General features: G+C 48.3%; 1 non-coding gene across 1 annotated transcript; it reads right to left on the bottom strand.

Annotated features, from left to right (window-relative positions):
* Positions 1–18,550: 18,550 nt before the first annotated feature.
* Positions 18,551–18,657, bottom strand: LOC125134721 (U6 spliceosomal RNA). Its single transcript, XR_007136733.1, has one exon. It is a non-coding gene; the product is annotated as a U6 spliceosomal RNA (small nuclear RNA).
* Positions 18,658–19,174: the final 517 nt, after the last annotated feature.

Here is a 19,174-nt window from a genome sequence, read left to right as displayed (position 1 = left end):
AAGCAATCTTGTTGTGGGCGGAGGCAGGAGTACACATCCACCCTGGCATCTCAAGCTCCCCGGAAGGTTTCAGAACAGACTTTTGGCTCCTTGCACTTATGCGTATTGAAAACTTGTAGCTAAAATTAACTCCGCTCTCGGGCCCGCCTCTCCTGATCATTAGTAAAGTTCATCAGTGCTCCCGGCTTGGCACAGCAGATACTGGTTTCTCAGACACTCAGAAAAAGGACGAGAAGTTTCAGAGATGCTACAGATGTGGGGCGGGGGGAGATAGAGAAAAATACCTGGAGTCGATTCCAAACAGACTGGAATTGGAATTCAGTGGAAATGGCTGCTTTGAGACTGGACCCAGGAAATGGGCGGTGGGGGTGGGGTGGGGGAGAGTGAGGCAGAGGAGGAACCCAATTAATAGAAGGGACAGATGGGGAGCAGGTTACCTCTCTGGGCAACTGGGACTCACTTCTGCTGGGGAACATTTAGGAAGCTTGTAGGACACATCAGGAGTGTCATTCCTTCTATTCCTCCTCTGCTGCAAAGTTCAGAGAGGCTGGGGAATTTATCCACCAAATCTCACCCCCTTTGGTAATGCTCGTCCCTTTGGTGAGAGGGGGCGGTACTGATGCTGCGAGCTGAAGCAGAAAAGCAGAGAGGGATGCTTTGCATGAGCTAGACCTGGATCCTCATGCTGTAGCTGCATCGGTATCACCCGGAGGACTTGGGTTTTTTCTTTTTTGTTGTTTTAGTACCACATCTGCAGCATGTGGAAGTTCCCAGGCTAGGGGTTGAATCAGAGCTGCAGCTGCCAGGCTACGCCACAGCAACAGCAACGTGGGGTCTAAGCCTTGTCTGTAATCTACACACAGCTCATGACAATGCCAGATCCTTAACCCACTGAGCGTGGCCAGGGATCGAACCTGCATCCTCATGGATACTAGTCAGGTTCATTACTGCTGAGTCACAATGGGAACTCTGAGGACTTGTTAACCATCGATCTCCAGGCCCCAGTCCCAGGATTTCTGACTTGCATGTCTACCTTCCCAGGTGATGGTAATGCTGCTGGCCCAGGGACCACACTTTGAGAGCTACCGGGCTAAACCAGGAACATCGGCAGTGTGTGTGGAACTTTCTAGCACAGCTACAGCGAAACCTGGTGGCTTGAGGGGCTGTAGCACCCCAAGAGTGTGCCAAAGAAACCAACATGTTTAGAGACATAAAGAGGGATTTGGCAACCGAGAGAGGCAGAGGCAAAGATGCTAGTTCAACATTCACTTTGGATTTCTGGGCATGGCTGTGTGCTGGATGACACTGCAGTAAAAGTGTGACCAAGGAAGTTCCCTTGTGGCACAGTGGGTTAAGGATCTGGATTGCCGCTGCTGCAGAGCAGGTCACAACTGCAGCACGGGGGAGTTCCTGTTGTGGCACAGCGGAAAGGAATCCAACCAGTATCCATGAGGATGTGGGTTTGATCCCTGGCCTCGTTCAGTGGGTCAGGGATCTGGCATTGCCGTGAGCTGTGGTGTAGATCACAGATGCAGCTTGGATCTGGCTTTGCTGGGGCTGTGGTATAGGCCGGCAGCAGCAGCTCCGACTTGACCCCTAGGCTGGGCATTTCCATATGCCACGGGCGCAGACCTAAAAAGCAAAAGCAAAAAAACAAAACAAACACAAGCAACTGCAGCTCTGTAGCTTGGGTTTATCCCTGGCCTGGGAACTTCCATGTGACATGGATGCAGCCAAAAAAAAAAAAAAAAAAGACCGAGACAGCATCAAATCCTGCTTCACTGGGCTCACATTCCTAAAGGAAAAAGACACATCTCTAGACATCCCAGGTGCTTGGGGCTGGGATGGCAGAAGCTTGGGCCAAACCATTGGGACTGTCAGGACAGAAGCCCAGACCATAGTGGTCAGGGTGCGGTAGGGGAAGCACAGGGCCAGATAATAAGGGCTTTGATGACAAAGCACAGAGCAGAACAGGGTCAGGGCTGTGTGGGGCCCCAGAGGCAGAGTCCAATCCTTCTGCTCCCTCCCTCCAGAGTCAGGAGAGCTTCCTGGAGGAGGTGATCTTTATACTGAGACATGAAGGATAAGTATGAATGAAGGCAGTGGGCAAAGGGACCTGTATGCTGTTTGTGTGCCCTCATGCCATAGCTTGTACAATCTGAGGGGTGGGGGTTCCTGCGGTGCCCGAATAGTACTGTGTGTGTGTCTGCATGAGCTGTAATCGCCCATTAGCTCCTGGAAGGGGATCCTGGTGGGACGGTTGTTTGGGAACTCCGCTTAATTGCTGCATTTACTTAATTGCAACATCTGGAGAAGGGGACAGAAACAGTGGAAACAGCCACAGCAGGAAGAATGAGGTTAAACTGCCTGAGAGCGGAGGGAGCCTTGGAGGGAAGGGAACGGTTCATATCCCCGCACAGAATCCACCCAAAAATACACATCCATATTCACACATGCACATCTCATACTCAGAGGCTCACCGGGACACACACATGGAGACAGCAGGCACGTGGAACACACAGCTTTTGCCTCGTGTTCAAATACAGGGACGTACATGTTTGAATACCGGGATGCACCCTTAGACACAGTTCGAAAACACACACGCAGACTCACAGGCAGACAGGTGAGAGGTCACGTGTGCAGAAACACTCTGCATGCAGATTCTCTCTTATACACATGTGTGAGCCGCCCTCCTGATGTCGGAAAGATGGTCCTGGAATCCGGGTTCTTGTTCACGGCAGTTGAAGAGTGAACTCTGCGAACACACAGGCAGCAAGCAAGCAAAGTCTTTATTAAAGGAAAGCAGATGGTTGGAGTTCCCTTCGTGGCGCAGTGGTTAACGAATCCGACTAGGAACCATGAGGTTGCAGGTTCCATCCCTGCCCTTGCTCAGTGGGTTAAGGATTTGGCATTGCCGTGAGCTGTGGTGTAGGTCGCAGACGCGGCTCAGATCCCACGTTGCTGTGGCTCTGGCGGAGGCTGGTGGCTACAGCTCCGATTCGACCCCTAGCCTGGGAACCTCCCATATGCCGCGGGAGCGGCCCAAGAAATGGCAAAAAGACAAAAAAATAAATAAGTAAAGGAAAGCAAATGGCACCCAGAGTTGCTGGGAGGCGGGAGAAGAGCCCCCCTTCTCTATTGTCCTATAGGGGTTTTTATCCCTTAAAGATGTGGGGGTACCAACGTGGGGTCCAGAGGGATAGGTCTTCTCCCACTGGCCTTGTTTAGGTACCTCTATCAGTCCTTGTCCAATAAGGTCCCAGGGGGTGGAAATGTCCTATAAGTCTCATAGTTCCTTTTTGTCCCGTAAACTGAGTCACAGGGGATTAGAGATTAATGTCCATCTGGGTACACTCCCTACAGTAAACAAGGCCTGTGGGGATGTTACTGCCTGGAGCCCTGAAGCCACAAATGTTAATCAATGGCCATATCAAGAATGCATCAGAGCCCATGCTCCTACACTGACGACCTGAGTTAGTATTCTGCATCAATCCCACACATACAAGCAAGAAACATATTCAGAGATTTGCACCAGACACCTGCAAGGGATGGGCACACACACAGACACACACACATGCACACATACTCTCAAGTCTGTAAAGTTAGGAGTTCCCATTGTGGCTCAGTGGATTAAGGACCCCATTAGTATCCATGAGGATGCAAGTTGGATCCCTGGCCTTGCTCGGTGGATTAAGTATCCAGTGTTGCTGTGAGCTATGGTGTAGGTCACAGACCTGGCTTGGATCTGGCGTTGCTGTGGCTGTGGCATAGGCCGGCAGCTGAAACGCCGATTCAACCCCAGCCCAGGGTGCGTTAAAAAAAAAAAAAAAATCGCTAAAGTCAGCCTGTCTGCCAAACAAGTGTCACTTTATAAAGAAACTTAGGCCCCTTCCAAATCAGGGGGGTTTTAGAGCAAGAAGGGATGGAGTTCATAACGCCTTATCCTCAACTAGTACCGGCCAACTAGTACCACCCAAGTCCAGCCACGGGTTCACTGAAATGAGCTTAGCTTTGCAATGAGTGCATGAGTCAGAGCTGAGGACAAAGGACTCATCTGACAGATCCTGTCTGCAGATGCACCTCCATACAGAGTGGTCAAAAAAGAGGGTCTGGGAGATGTGGGTCCTTCCCATCCCCCATATACATACACTAACCTCCCTAAATCAGCTTCCAGACAAGCGTTGACCTCACTCCAGCAGGCAGCCACAAGACCCTGTGCCTGAGGCTCTGCTTACTGTGCTGCAAGATGGAATGCAACTTTTGGAGTCTGCTTGAATGACTTCCAGCAATTAACATGGAAGAAGTCTTCCATAAGAACATAGGAAAAGTTTATATTTGTTCCAACAATGGAGGGGAATATGCTTTAAAAGTTAAACTAGCAAACTTAGAGACTTTGGGCCACCGCATAGACCAGCTCTGAGAAAGCCTAAACACCGAAGTTGGGGAAGGGGGGGATTCGAGGCTCATTTTACAGAATGACAGGGGGGCTCAACTCTCTTGATATCCAGGGTCCAGAAAGGAAGGATTAGTGTATTAGTGAGTGTAATGCCAGCTGCTGTAACAAACAATGCCCTGAATTTCAGTGACTTCATACTATAGTTAATTTCTCACCACAGGTGTCCTGTTTGCTAGGCAGCTATCTTCCATCTGCTGATTCACACAGTAGATTTGCTAATCCTGTGCCTCTGTTGTCTCCTAGGGCTCAGAATTATCTGCTTCTACCTGGCAAATGGAAAGAAAGAGGGTGGAGAAAGTTCACCAGCTCCTTAAAAAAAATTGGCACATGGAGTTCCCTTGTGGCTCAGTAGGTTAAGGATCTGGTGTTAGTGCTGCAGCTCGGCTCAGGTCGTTGCTCTGGCATGGGTTCAATCCCATGCTGTGGGTGCAGCCAAAAAGAAGAAAAAAACTTGGCTCCAATATGTATAACTGGGTTATTTTGCTGTACAGCAGAAATTGATAGAACATTGTAAATCAACTATAATTAAAACAAAAAACAAAAAAATGTGGCCCAGAAGTGACCTTCTACAGAGCTCCCTTCTGCCCATATTTCATTGGATAGATGCAAGTGGGGCTGAAAACATATTTGCAGGCTGGGCAGCTCTATCCCAGTCACAATTATGCAAAGGGAATGTGGATTACAATGGGCCCTACAGCAACCACTGCTACATCCACAAGCTCTGCAGGGGCAGCAAGAAGCAGCTGAGGGAGGAGTTCCCGTCGTGGCTCAGTGGTTAACGAATCCGACTAGGAACCATGAGGTTGCGGGTTCGGTCCCTGCCCTTGCTCAATGGGTTAAGGATCCAGCGTTGCCATGAGCTGTGGTGTAGGTCGCAGACATGGCTTGGATCCCACGTTGTTGTGGCTCTGGCGTAGGCCGGTGGCTATAGCTCCTAGCTCCGATTAGACCTCTAGCCTGGGAACCTCCATATGCCGCGGGATTGGCCCTAGAAAAGACAAGAAAAAAAAACCAAACTCCTCTGAGGGCAAAGAAAATCTGGCCTGGTTTGAGAAATCTTTATGTCACTGCAGAACGATAATGGTGAGAGCCCAGTGATCTTTCTTCAGGCATTTAATTGAGCCTTTACTGTGTGGGACCCATGAATGAAACACAGTCCAGAATTTGGAATTGTGCCCCCCTCATAAGGCAGAAAGGGAACAGGTTCTGAACCTGTGCTTGTGGCTGTGGTATTTCATTAGGAACAAGATGGGAGACAGGGGAGGGGCAAGGAAATCAAGTCTGCCTGCCCGTTGATGATGGTGAGGGTGGGGTTCAGGATGAGGGCAACTTTTGAGGAGAAGGTCACCTGAACCAAAGGAGATAGGGTTTACACGGCGTGAACATAATCCCTGAGTGCAAATGTGAATGCTAATCAGAAACCTAAAGATTCCAGCACCTAACACAAACCACTGCTGATTCAAGTGCTAATCAGACATCTGATCCCTGTGCAAACCTGTGCTGATTCATGTGCTAATTATAAACCCAAGCTGACTGAAAACTGTCCGGGAGCTAGCAGGGCTAAATCACAAACTTGGGCAGGAACACGTGTTAATAATTCTCAAGTCAAAGAGATCCACCTTGCTAATGGCCATCTAGAGTTGATTCATGTGCTAATTACAAGCTTGGGGTAATTTTTTCTTCCTGCCTGCTTGCCTGCCCTCCAGCCTTCCGCCTGCCTTTCTTTCTTAATTTTTTTTTTTTTTTAGATTTTTAGGGCCACACCTGAGGCATATGGAGGTTCTCAGGCTAGGGGTCTAATTGAAACTACAGATGCAGGTCTACACCACAGCCACAGCCATAGCAACGCCAGATCCGAGCCATGTCTGCGACCTACACCACAGCTCACAGCAGTACCGGATCCTTAACCCACTGAGTGAGGCCAGGGATGGAACCCACAACCTCATGGTTCCTCGTCGGACACTTTTCCGCTGCGCCATGAGGGGAACTCCATTTTCCTTTTTCTTTTTTTTTCTCCTGCCTTCCTTCCTTCCTCCCTCCCTCCCTTTCTTTTTCTTTTTTAGCCGCACCCATGGCAGGGATCAAACCCACAGCAGCAACCCGAGCCCCTGCAGTGACAACCCAGATCCTTAAACAAAACTCCTTGGGGTAATTAAATAGTGATCAGAGGGTGTTATGTTTATAGCGGAGAGCACAGACTCCGAAGCCTGACAGTCTGGGTTCAAATTCCATTCTTTAAAGAGGGAGCTGATAGTTCCTCAAAAGTCTGTTGGGAGAATTAAATGAGTTAATACGTATAAAGCGCCTGCTATCTAAGTGCTTACTCTGTAACTACTAGCTCTCATAATGATGATAATACGCAGCCAACCGTTACTGGTCGATTTCATTTAATTTTCATGGCGGGTCCTCCTTTCAATCTTGTCACCACCCTCGCCCTTCCTCGGCCCAGGATGCGGGCCGCCCCCTCGGAAAAGGAGTCCCAGGGCTCTTCCCAGTCCCACCCCTCGCCCCGTCCTCTTCAGCACGCTTCCCAGGCGGAACCGCTCAATCGCCACTTGGGGGCAGCAACACACCGTTCGGCCGCTGAGCGGGCGCGCGCGGCGCATTGTGGGCCACGTAGTCTTACCGGCAGGTTAGGCGATGGCTCCAGTCTGGCGGACGAACTGCATTTTCCATAAGGCCATGCGACACCCTCAGCCTCACCTTGCTCAAATCTGGAGGCGGAGGCCTCGCTCCCCAGGAGAGCGCACCGCCTGGGCGGGCGCGGGGAATCATGGGGTGTGGGGACTGACACCTGTGCCCGGAGAAGTTGAGGAAGGGTTCCTGCGCAGGCGCTAGTGGCCCGTCGCGCCCTCTGCACCTTTGCAGGTGGGTGGCCTTGGAGCCACAGACACCAGCGTTGAAATTGAGTCAGCGGTGGAGGCCACGCAGCCCCTTACTGGAGGAAGAGTGAGATCCTCCCGTTGTATATGCCCTGGTGCCAGCTCAACCGCCTCCTGACGCTCCTGCATCTCCGCTGCCGCTTGTCCTTTGTTGGCGTTCCAGTCTTAAGAGAAAATACCCTTCTTTTCATTTCCTTCACAGTCACACCCCCTCCTTAAAAAAAATGTTCAACCATGCACAAAAATAGAACAGTAAAATGATCCTCTAGGTACCCAGCACCTTTCTCCAACAATCATCAACGTATGGCCAGTCTCCTTTTAATCCCGCCCCCCTGCCCTCCCCGTGTAATTAATTTAAAGCAAATCCCAGACATCATATGATTTTATCCATCATTACTTCTGTATGTATCTCTAAAATATAAGGTTCTTAAAAAATGTATAACATTCATCTCACCTCAAAAATGAATAATTCCATATTATCTAATATCCAACCCATCTCCAAATTTCTCTGATTGTCATTAATGTCCTTTAACTGTTGCCTTGTTCAAATAAGAATCCAAACAGGATAGTGCATTGCATTTTGTTGGCATTCCTGGCTCAGGGATCTGGCTAGGGATGGACCAAGGTACAGCAGTGACAATGCAGTCTCTTTAAACCGCTGAGCCAGCAGGGAACTCCTTAAGTCTTATTCTATGACAGTTTCATCTCACTCTCATCCATCTCACAGTCTGATCTGGCTGGATGCACTTCTGTCCCTGTATGTCCTACAAACTGCTAAATCTAGAGGCTGGGTCAGATTCAGATTCAGTTTGGGGGTAAGTTTACTTCATGGGTGATGCTGTGTCCTTCCATCAGGAGGCACTGTGATAATGCTTGTTTCTGTGTGTGGTACTATTCAGTGCTGGGTTTGAATCTTGTCAGCCTGATCTATCCTTTATAAAATCATAGCCGAACTTCGGGAAGGGAGTATCTCCGTGCTCTCCCCTCCATCTCTTTCCTTCTGTTTCACAGTGTTGTCGCCTATTGCTCGAGCTTTTCCTTGTTGTTAAACTCAGGAGGCAAATCTCCATCCTCAACTCACGGGTCCTATAATAACCTGTGCAGTAGGGTAGCCACTAGCCACACAAGAGACTTTTTAACTAGTCCGAGATAGGCTGAAAGTGTAAAAAACACGTTGGGATTTCAAGACAATACCAAAAATAATGCAAAATATCTCAAGAATTTAAAAAATATGGATAACATGTTGAAATGATAGTATTTGAGATATATTAACAATAATATACACAAGGAGTTCCCGTCGTGGCTCAGTGGTTAATGAATCCGACTAGGAACCATGAGGCTGCGGGTTCGATCCCTGCCCTTGCTTAGTGGGTTAAGGATCTGGCATTGCTGCAAGCTGTGGTGTAGGTTGCAGACGTGGCTCGGATCCGGTGTTGCTGTGGCTCTGGCATAGGCTGGCGTCTACAGCTCCGATTAGACCCCTAGCCTAGGAACCTCCGTATGCTGTGGGAAGCAGCCCTAGAAAAGGCAAAAAGACAAAAAACAAACAAAAACAACAGTAATATACACGAGTGAACTACCTTATTAAAATTACTGGACATGCTCTTGTGGCACAGCTGGTTAAGAATCCAGCGTTGCTGCAGCTGTGGCACAGGTGGCAGCTGTGGCAGGGGTTCAGTCCCTGGTCTGGGAATTTCATTTGCCTTGGGCAAGGCCCCCCAAAAAATTGCTCTCACCTGTTTCTTTTTATTTATTTATTTATTTATTTTTAAGGACTGCATGCATGGCATATGGAGGTTGCCAGGCTAGGGGTCGAATCAGAGCTCTAGCTGCTGGCCACAGCTGCAGCCACAGCCACACCAGATCTGAGCCGTGTCTGCGACCTACACCGAAGATCATGGCAACACCAGATCCTTAACCCACTGAGCAAGGCCAGGGATCGAACTTGTGTCCTCATGGAGCTAGTCAGATTCATTTCCACTGAGCCACGATGGGAACTCCTCACTGTTTCTTTTTAAATGTGGCTACTAGAATTTTTAATGCAGTTTTAAAGGTTGCAGTCCATTCATGGTTGTTATGAAATATTGGCTGTGTTCCCCATGTTGTGCAGCTCATCCTCCAGCCTGTCTTATACTCAGTTGTTTGTACCTTCCACACCCCACCCTTGTATCCCCCCACCTCTGGTAACCACTATTTTTCTATATCTGTGAGGCTGCTGCTGCTGCTTTTTTTTTTTTTTTTTTTTTTTGCTTTTTAGGGCTGCACCTGCGGCATATGGAAGTTCCCAGGCTAGGGGTTGAATCAGAGCTACAGCTGCTGGCCTACACCGCAGCCACAGTAATGTGGGGTCGGAGCTGCAGCTCACGGCAACATGAGCGAGGCCAGGGACAGAACTGGCATCCTCATGGATACTAGTAGGTTTCATAACCTCCTGGGCCACAACGGGAGCTTCCCACCTCTCTTTTTTTGAGTGTGCTTTTTTGTTATAATCACTAGTTTGTTGTTGTTTAATTTTTTTTCGGCGGTGCCTGCAGCATGCAGAAGTTCCCTGATCCATGGCAGTGACAAAGCGAATCCTTAACTGCTTGGCCATCAGGGAACTCCTAGCTTGTGGCATGTTTTAGATTCCACATAAAAGTGATATCATACAGTATTTGTCTTTCTCTGACATTTCACTTAGCGTAATGTCCTGCAAGTCCATCTGTGTTGCTGCAAATGGCAAACGTTTGTCCTTTTTCATGGCTGGGTGCTACTAGACGATTTTAAATCACATATGTGACTCACATTATATTTCTATTAGAAAGTGCTGTTTCTAGACCAGTGGTTTTCAAGGTGTGATCTCTGGACCATCAGCATCACATGACAACTTGTTAGAAATGCAAATTCCCTACTGAACCGTAATCTCTGGGGTGGGACCCAGCAGTCTGCATTTTAACAAGTCCTCCAGACCATTCCCGTCTGAAAACTCCCCTCTCAGTTTCTGTGACACAGTACCCTCCCAAACCCACCTCCTTCTCACCTCCTCACTGTTAACGCCCTGCTCTAAGCACCCTTCGGTCCTACCTGAAGTCTGATTTCCAGCATGTCATCTTGTGCCCTACTTGTCTTCACACACAGCTCCAGGGCTCCTCCGAAAACATACATTAAGACCTTCCAGCGGCTTCTTTTTTAAAATTCAATTAAATTTTTTCTTTTTTCTTTTTTCTTTTTTTTTCATTTTGCATTGCAGGGCCACACGTGTAGCATATGGAGGTTCCCAGGCTAGGGATCGAATCGGAGCTACAGCTGCCGGCCTATGTCACAACCACAGCAACGCAGGATTTGAGCCACAGTTGACAGCAACGTGAGCCATCGAGGCCAGGAATCAAACCCGCATCCTCACGGATACTAGTTGGGTTTGTTACTGCTGAACAACAGCGGGACCTCCAATTAATTAATTAATTAATTAATTAATTTTGTCTTTTTTTGCTATTTCTTGGGCCGCTCCCGTGGCTATATGGAGGTTCCCAGGCTAGGGGTCTAAATGGAGCTGTAGCCACCAGCCTACGCCAGAGCCACAGCAACGCAGGATCTGAGCCGCGTCTGCAACCTACACCACAGCTCATGGCAACGCCGGATCCTTAACCCACTGAGCAAGGGCAGGGACCGAACCCGCAACCTCATGGTTCCTAGTCGGATTCGTTAACCACTGCGCCAGGACGGGAACTCCGGGACCTCCAATTTAATTTAATTTTTTAAATTAAAGCAGAGTGGATTTACAATATTGTGCCACTTTCTGCTGTACAGCAAAGTGATCCATCCAACGGCTTCTTATTACCCTTAAAATAAAATCCAAACTCCTTCCTGTGGCCCCTGCAGCATCCCCATCTTCACGTGGCCCCCTTTCGCTTTCAGCCCCAGCCTTGCCACCTTGCTCCCGGACCCCCAGCTCTTTCCTGCCTCAGGTGGTTTGTGGCAGCCAGTCCGTCTGCTGAGAATATGGTTCTTCAGATCTTTGCAGGCCTGGCTCTCTCTTTTCCTTCGGACCTCAGCTCAGATGCTCCCATCTCAATGCTGCCACTGTGTCACTAAAGCTCCACCCCCCCCACGCCCACATTGACACAGCACCACCCACCTTTCATCCTCTGCAGGGCCTGTGCCACATGCTGTTCCTCCTGTTTGTTCGTCTGTCTCCCCTACCATCATGTTCGCCTTCAAGGGCAGGAACTCATCTCTCCAGCTCACCACCTGGTCCCCAGCTCTGCTCACAGTGCCCGCACACAGTAGGTGCTCCAAAAAGGTCAGTTCCCTGGCCTGACCCGGAAATGGCTGCTGCTGCTTCTCCTCAGTCTCTCTCACTGCTTCTACCCGCTCCTTGGTCAGGGGACCCTTGGCTTCCATGGTGTCTGAAATCTTGGATCATTCCCCATGATCATCTGACTTCTGGATTCTGCCACCCTGGGAAATCTGGCTACACGGAGCCCACTTTACGATTTGATCCCGGGGGCAGGAGCTGCTGTGCCTGGAGGGCCTGACGAGGATACAGAAACCCCTCCCGGATGGGAACAGAGCGGCGTTCACACCTCCGAGTGGAGATGAGGAGCAAACAAGGGGCCAGTGAAGCAAATGGACAGCCGTGGACAGCCTCAGCTGCTCCAGGCTGGGGGAGCGAAGGAGGGAGGCCAGTGAGTGGTGGCTTGAATCGAGATCTTCATTCTCTGCTCCAGGAGTTCCCGTCGTGGCGCAGTGATTAACGAATTGGATTAGGAACCATGAGGTTGCAGGTTCGATCCCTGGCCTTGCTCAGTGGGTTCAGGATCTGGCGTTGCTGCGAGCTGTGGTGTAGTTCGAAGGCCCAGCTCGGATCCCTCGTTGCTGTGGCTCTGGTGTAGGCTGGTGGCTACAGCTCCAATTAGACCTCTAGCCTGGGAAACTCTATATGCGGAGGGTTCAGCCCTCAAAAGACAAAAGACAAAAAAAAAAGTAAAAAAAAAGAAAGAAAAAAACTTAATTCTCAGCTCCAGAATTGAACCTGGGCAGCCTGGGTGAAAACCAAAAATCCTGGCCACTAGACTAGCTAGAGGCTGAAAGCAAAATTGCCCTGATTCTTGCCCCCTGTTGAAAGCAAGAGTGTTTCAAGAAGGCAGACTGTCAAAACATGTACAAAGTTTACTCTTAGAAACAGTACAACATGTGGGAGAACACACAGAGAAGTAGTTTTTTGTTTTTACCTTTTTAGGGCCGAACCCCCAGCATATGGAGGTTCCCAGGCTAGGGGTTGACTCAGAGCTACAGCTGCTGGCCTACACCATAGCCATAGCAATGTGGGATCCGAGGGACGTCTGCGACCCACACCACAGCTCGTGGCAATGCCAGATCCTTAACCACTGAGGGAGGGCAGGGATGGAACCCGCATCTTCATGGATACTAGTTGGCTTTGTTAACTTTGTTACCATGAGCCACCCTGGGAACTCCAGGAAGTAGTTTATTGAATACAGAAGCAAGACAGTAATACCCACCCAAAAGAGGAGTGGGGGTGTGGTTGTCCCCCTGAACAAGGAGCACCCAGAGTGGTGATTTAGATCACTTATATAGGACAGTGCTTCCCAGTCTTTGTTTTTCTTTGGCCAATTATCTCGTTTTATTTCTCACACCTGACTGGACCCAGAACCTTCCCCTGATTTTTTTGTGTATATTTTTGGTCAAGATAGATTCCAGAGCAAAGGGTTCTGGGATGGTAGCAGGACTTATTATGGCCTGGCACCCCCTCTCTTTTTGACCCCTAGGAGTCTTTCTGTGCAGGTGTAATTGGGAAGGTCTCTGTGACCCCAGAATTGACTGAGGTGCGCATCTTATCTTTTTACTCCAGCGGAGCTCAGCAACTGCCATTAACTTTTCCCCAACGTGTCAAAGAGGAGCAAAGCCCAGTTTACTCAGCCTAACAAGTCCCAGCTGTTCTCAGCCCAGGGGCCCATCTACCTCCTGCCTCAACCAGAGCCCCCAAATAGAGTCACCTAGTAGAAGCTGGAACCCCAGTGGGATGGTCTAGCTGGCTGGAGCTCTGGAAGGGGTGCAACCACAGCGCGAGAGGGACGAATTGTCGCAGAAGGAGAGAATCCCTCGGGCCTCTTCCTCTTACTCTCCTGGGTACTAGGGCCCCACCTGGTGGTCCCACACCAGGCCGCACACACTGATTCACATTGTGTGTCTGGCTGCTGGAGGGTAACAGTTAGAGCTGAGTTTGCAACTCCGATGTTTCAGTTATCTATTGCAGCATAACAAATTATCCCCAAATTAAGTAGCTTAAAACAACCATTTTCTTCTCTCTCTCTCTTTTTTTTTTTTTTTGTCTTTTTGCTATTTCTTGGGCCGCTCCCGCGGCATATGGAGGTTCCCAGGCTAGGGGTCCAATCGAAGCTGTAGCCACCAGCCTACGCCAGAGCCACAGCAACACGGGATCCGAGCCGCGTCTGCAACCTACACCACAGCTCACGGCAACGCCGGATCGTTAACCCACTGAGCAAGGGCAGGGACCGAACCCGCAACCTCATGGTTCCTAGTCGGATTCGTTAACCACTGTGCCACGACAGGAACTCCCTCTCTCTCTCTTTATTCCTTTTTATGGCCGCACCTGTGTCATATGGACGTTCCCAGATCAGGGGTCAAATTGGAGCTGCAGCTGCCGGCCTTCACCACAGCCACAGAATGCATCCTTATGGAAACTATGTTGGGCTTTCAACCCTCTGAGCTTACAATAGGAACTCCGCAACAACCACTTTCTTTTTCCTCCAACTTTATGGATCAGGAGTTTAAGAAGGGTTCAGTAGGGCTTTTCTCACGTGCTGTCTGTCCTATGGTTGGAGTCAGAGGTTGACTGGGCCTGGAGTCACTGGAGAACTGGGTGGATTCAAGCTTTGGCTATTGCTGGCCATTGGTTGAGAGCTCAGTGGGGTGTTGACCAGATCAACTGCGTGTGGCCACTCCAGCATGGTGATGGTACAAGGGGGCTGTCTTCTGCCTTCCAGAGCATGTGTCCCCAAAGATCTAGACAGAAACTAACAGCATTTTTTTTTTTTTCTGACTTGGCTTCAGAAATCACCCAGCATCACTTCTGCAGTCACAGACCCACCCAGTTTCAAGATGAGGTAGGCTTGGTGAGATCATCCACGTCTTTCTTACAAAGAATGTTCTTTGAGGCACCGATATGGGTCCTTTTCTCTCCTGACTCTAGACATTCTCCTTCGATGAATATGTGGCACATAATAAACATTAACGACCGTAACGGAGACATTATATTCTGGTGGCTTTGATGACTCTCTACGTGGCTACAGTTCCCAGCCCAGACCATCCCTTGGTGTGCAGAGTGGCTACCAACTGTACATCCCCCCAGATATTGCTTAGACTCCTTAACATTTTCTTCTTCTTTTTTTTTTAGGGCCACACCTGCACCATATGGAGGTTCCCAGACTAGGAATCAGAGCTACAGCTGCTGGCCTACACCACAGCCACAGCAATGCCAGATCTGAGCCACGTCTTTGACCTACATCACAGCTCATGGCAACGCTGGATCCTTAATCCACTAAGCGAGGCCAGGGATCGAACCTGAAACTTCATGGTTCCTAGTCAGATTCGTTTCCACTGTGCAATGATGGGAACTCCTGAAATGAGTGCTAGATTTCCTACTATGACTTTCGGGACCTCCACCATCTCCCATTCTATAGACCCTGATTTGGCTTCCTGCTTTTCTCTTTGTCTTGGGCTTTAGGAATTCACTAAGACAATGTCTAAGTGGTTTCTCACCTGTGTACATGCTCTTCCACTTGACTGACAGTGCTCTCCTCATTTTAAGACACAGCATTCCTCTCTCAGGCAGGGAGAGGTACCTGCCTCAGGGCCTAGTAATGGCCTAGGCCCCTACATTCACTGCATTTCAGGACTTGCCATTGCACCTGCTTCCTGCCTGGCCCTTGTGAATGTTCAGTAAGGAGCCATTTATCGGGTTGTGGAAGGCAGTTATACTGAGATTCTCAAAGACTTAAACCTCCCTAGTCACGCTCCTGTATAGTTTTCTCCCCTTGAATCTGCCTTGGACATGTGACTTGCTTTAACCAATAGAATGCGACAGAAGCCACCACCACCGCCTCCCCCCCCCTCCCCCCGCTACCCCGGCCAGTTCTAGCCTAAGCCTAGACTAAGCTCCTGAGGCTTTCGTGTACTCAAGAGCCCTGAGCGCTTTGTTGGGGACACCACACGGAGAGGCCATGTGGAGACCTGAGGAAGCCAGATAATAGCAAGAAGCAGTGCTCCGATATCCGACCCCAGTTCAGTTCTTCTGGTTAATCCTTTAGCCGTTCGAGCTTTTCCCAAAGCACTGACGCAGTGGAGAAGGCTTCTTGTGTGTGCTAACCATAGCTGACATCACATGGAACAGAAAAACCTTCTCTGCTATGTCTTATTTGAATTCTTGAAACATAGGACACTGAGAAAATAACTTGACCACTCTATTAAGCCTTTAGTTGTGGGGAATTATTTTTGCTTTTTCTTCTCATGTGCACATTTGTGGCATATGGAAGTTCTTGGGCTAGGAGTCGAATTGGAGCTGCAGCTGCTGGCCTATGCTGCAGCCACAGCAACACCATATCCAAACCGTGTATTTGACCTAAACCGCAGCTTGCAGCAATACTGGATCCTTAACCCGCTGAGCGAAGCCAAGGATTAAACCCATATCCTCAGGGACACCATGTCAAGTTCTTAACCCACTGAGATGCAGTGGGAACCCTGGGATTTTTGTTATGCAGCAATAGCTACCTGATACAGGCTGCGTAAACTGTTTCCTATTCATCTGCCAGCCTCATAGAGGAAGGGGTAGAATGTTATTCCAACACAAATACATTCACTGCAAAGATCAGGACTGACATATTGTATGCATTCACTTGTTTCTTCACTCATTCATTCACCCATTTCTTCTTTCACCAGATTTTTTTTTGGCTGCACTGCAGAACGTGGAAGTTCTTGGGGCAAGGATAAAAACCACGCCACTGCAGTAACAAGAGCCACTGCAGAGAGAACACTGGATCCTTAACCCACTGAGCCACAGGGGTCTTCTCTTTTACCAGATTTATTAAGATCCTGCTGTACGCCAAGCTCTGTTCTGGATGCTGTGGAGATACTAGTGACAAGACACACAAAGTCACGGAATTCACATAATATAAAGTGTGGTTTCAGTGTAAAAGCAATCAGCCTGGGTGATGTACAGAATGACTGGCCACAGACAGAGTAAAGAAAGCAAAGTGTTACAGAACAGAAGCATAATGTCACACCAGTTGGATTTATGTCTCAGTCATTTGGGGAAAAATCTCAATTCGTAGCCTCATCTTGCATGATAAATGAAAATAAATTCCAGATGGGCTAGAGTAAAATGTGGGAAGAAAATTACACAATAAAAATCTAGAAGATGAAATAAATATTTAATAACCTCTGGGTTGGGAAAGACTTTCTGAACGTTAAAGCAAGAGAACAAATCACCAAGGAAAAGATTGATGGATTTGACTGTATAAAAAGTTGAAAATCCCGTATGTTCAAAAAGGGCATGACTAAAATTGAAGTTATACAAAGAGTAGAGAAAAACATTTGCAACATGTATGATAGAAAATCGGTTAACATAATGTGATAAGGATATTAACAAACTAACGTGGAATTAACACGAAATGCCAAAACCCAAAAGAAAGATAGCTAATTAACATGAAGAGACAACTCAAAGAAGAAATGTAAATAGCCAAAAAAAGATGAAAGCCAAGGAGATCCCCCTGTGGGGCAATGGGATTGGCGGTGTTTTGGGAGTGATGGGAGGCAGGGTTCATCCCCAGCATGGCAGAGTGGGTTGAGGATCCTTTAATACACTGTGCAGGGCTGAGGATCGAACCTGTGTTCTGGTGCTGCAGAGACTCCACCAGTCCCTTGTGTCACAGTGGGAACTCCTGGTACTATTTATTTATTTGCATATTTATTCATTCTTTTGCGCACCTGCCCCCTACGGAAGTTCTGGGCTAGGCACTGAATCCTGGCACCGTTTTTTCTTCTTTTTTCAGGACTGCACCTATGGCCTATGGAAGTTCCCTGGCTAGGGGTCATATTGGAGCTGCAGCTGTCAGTCTATGCCACAGCCACAACACTAGATCCGAGCCATGTCTGCAACTTACACCGCAGCTTGGGGGAACACTGGATCCTTCATCCACTGATCAAGGCCAGGGATTGAACCCACATCCTTATGGATACTAGTTGGGTTCTTGACCTGCTGAGCTACAGTGGGAACCCCACTGGCACTATTTTTTGGCGATAGCACAACAAACAAAACCAAAGATAAGTGGGAAATAATTTGATTACATCCTACTAGTCATTTGATAAAAATCAATGGAATATTAATTTTTATTTGAGAATTAAAGGCTCCTTGATAAAATAAGTGTGGGAAAAGCTAGCTTGAATGAAGTTCAATTAACTTGGAATTTTTATCAACATGATAGAGCCCATAATAACTGTATAAGTGGTGGCCTCCTGGACATTTTTTTCCACTGAATTTATTTATTTCTGAGTATATTTTCAGTTATTCAGCTCTTGCTGGCAATTGTCATGCCATTTCTTTTCTTTCTTTTTTTAAAATTTCTTTTCTTTTTTTCTTTTTTTCTTTTTAGGGCCGCACCAGTGGCACATGGAAGTTCCCAGGCTAGGGGTCTAATCGGAGCTACAGCTGCCGGCCTACGCCAGAGCCACAGCAACGCAGGATCCAAGCCGAATCTGTGACCTACACTACGGCTCACGGCAATGCCGGATCCCCAACCCATGGAGTGAGGCCAGGGATCGAACCCACAACCTCATGGTTACTAGTTGGATTCGTTATCTGCTGAGCCACGATGGGAACTCCAGTCAAGCTATTTCTTCTGTCTAATTCTCTTGGCCACCTACAGGTCCCAAGACCTACTCAGATGGGGGGTGGGTAAATAGGCTGTACCCTTTGTTAGAACTTGCTGTGAAGTCGGGAGGCAAAGGGCAAGGAGACAGGGAGGAGTGAAACATTGGAGCCATCTTTGCAGCCTCCAGAGCCCTATTAGCAAGGGTAAATTACTAACAATTTTTTTGTTTTTTTTTCTTTTACATTTTCTTATTAAAGTATAGTTGATTTACAATGTTGTGCCAATTTAGGCTGTACGGCAAAGTGACCCAGTCATACATATGTGTAAAAAGTATAGAACACTTCACGAATTTGCATGTCATTTTTGTGCAGGCGCCATGCTAATCGTCTCCATATTGTTCTAATTTTAGCATATGTGCAGCTGAAGCAAGCACCTAGCAGTTGTTAACCAACACCTCCCCCATCTCAGCAGCTTGAGACAATCTATTTTCTTTCACGTGATAGCAGAGTGGAAAGCTCTGCTCCTGAGAGTCACTCAGGGACTCAGGTTCCTCCCATCTGGCAGCTCTGGGCTCCTTTAGCTTCCCTGCCCCTGACCCTGCTCCCCTCCATCAGTGAATGTTGAAAGAGATGAAGGCCATAAGTGGGAGGTTTTTAGGGTCACACCTGGAGGTCAGACACACATCTGCTCACCTGCCTGCTGGCTCACACACCTGATTGCAAGGGAGGATGGGATATGTGGTCCAGGTCTGTGCAAACGGGCAAAGGAGAGTAGTTTAAGTGAGCGATTAATCTCTGCCACACATTGGGGCGTTTGCTGTATCCGAAAGTAGAGAATTTTTGCCAATGTGTGAATGTTTGCCACACATTGGGGCAGTGCTGTATCTGAAAGTAGGAAGCATTCTGATGTTTATTGGTTTCTTGTTCATCACCTGTCTTCCTCGACTAAGA

This window comes from Phacochoerus africanus, chromosome 8 (assembly GCF_016906955.1).
Source record: "Phacochoerus africanus isolate WHEZ1 chromosome 8, ROS_Pafr_v1, whole genome shotgun sequence".
In the NCBI taxonomy this organism is placed as follows: domain Eukaryota; kingdom Metazoa; phylum Chordata; class Mammalia; order Artiodactyla; family Suidae; genus Phacochoerus; species Phacochoerus africanus.
Note: the sequence above shows the minus strand (reverse complement) of the source record. Positions and strands in the feature narration are given on the sequence as shown.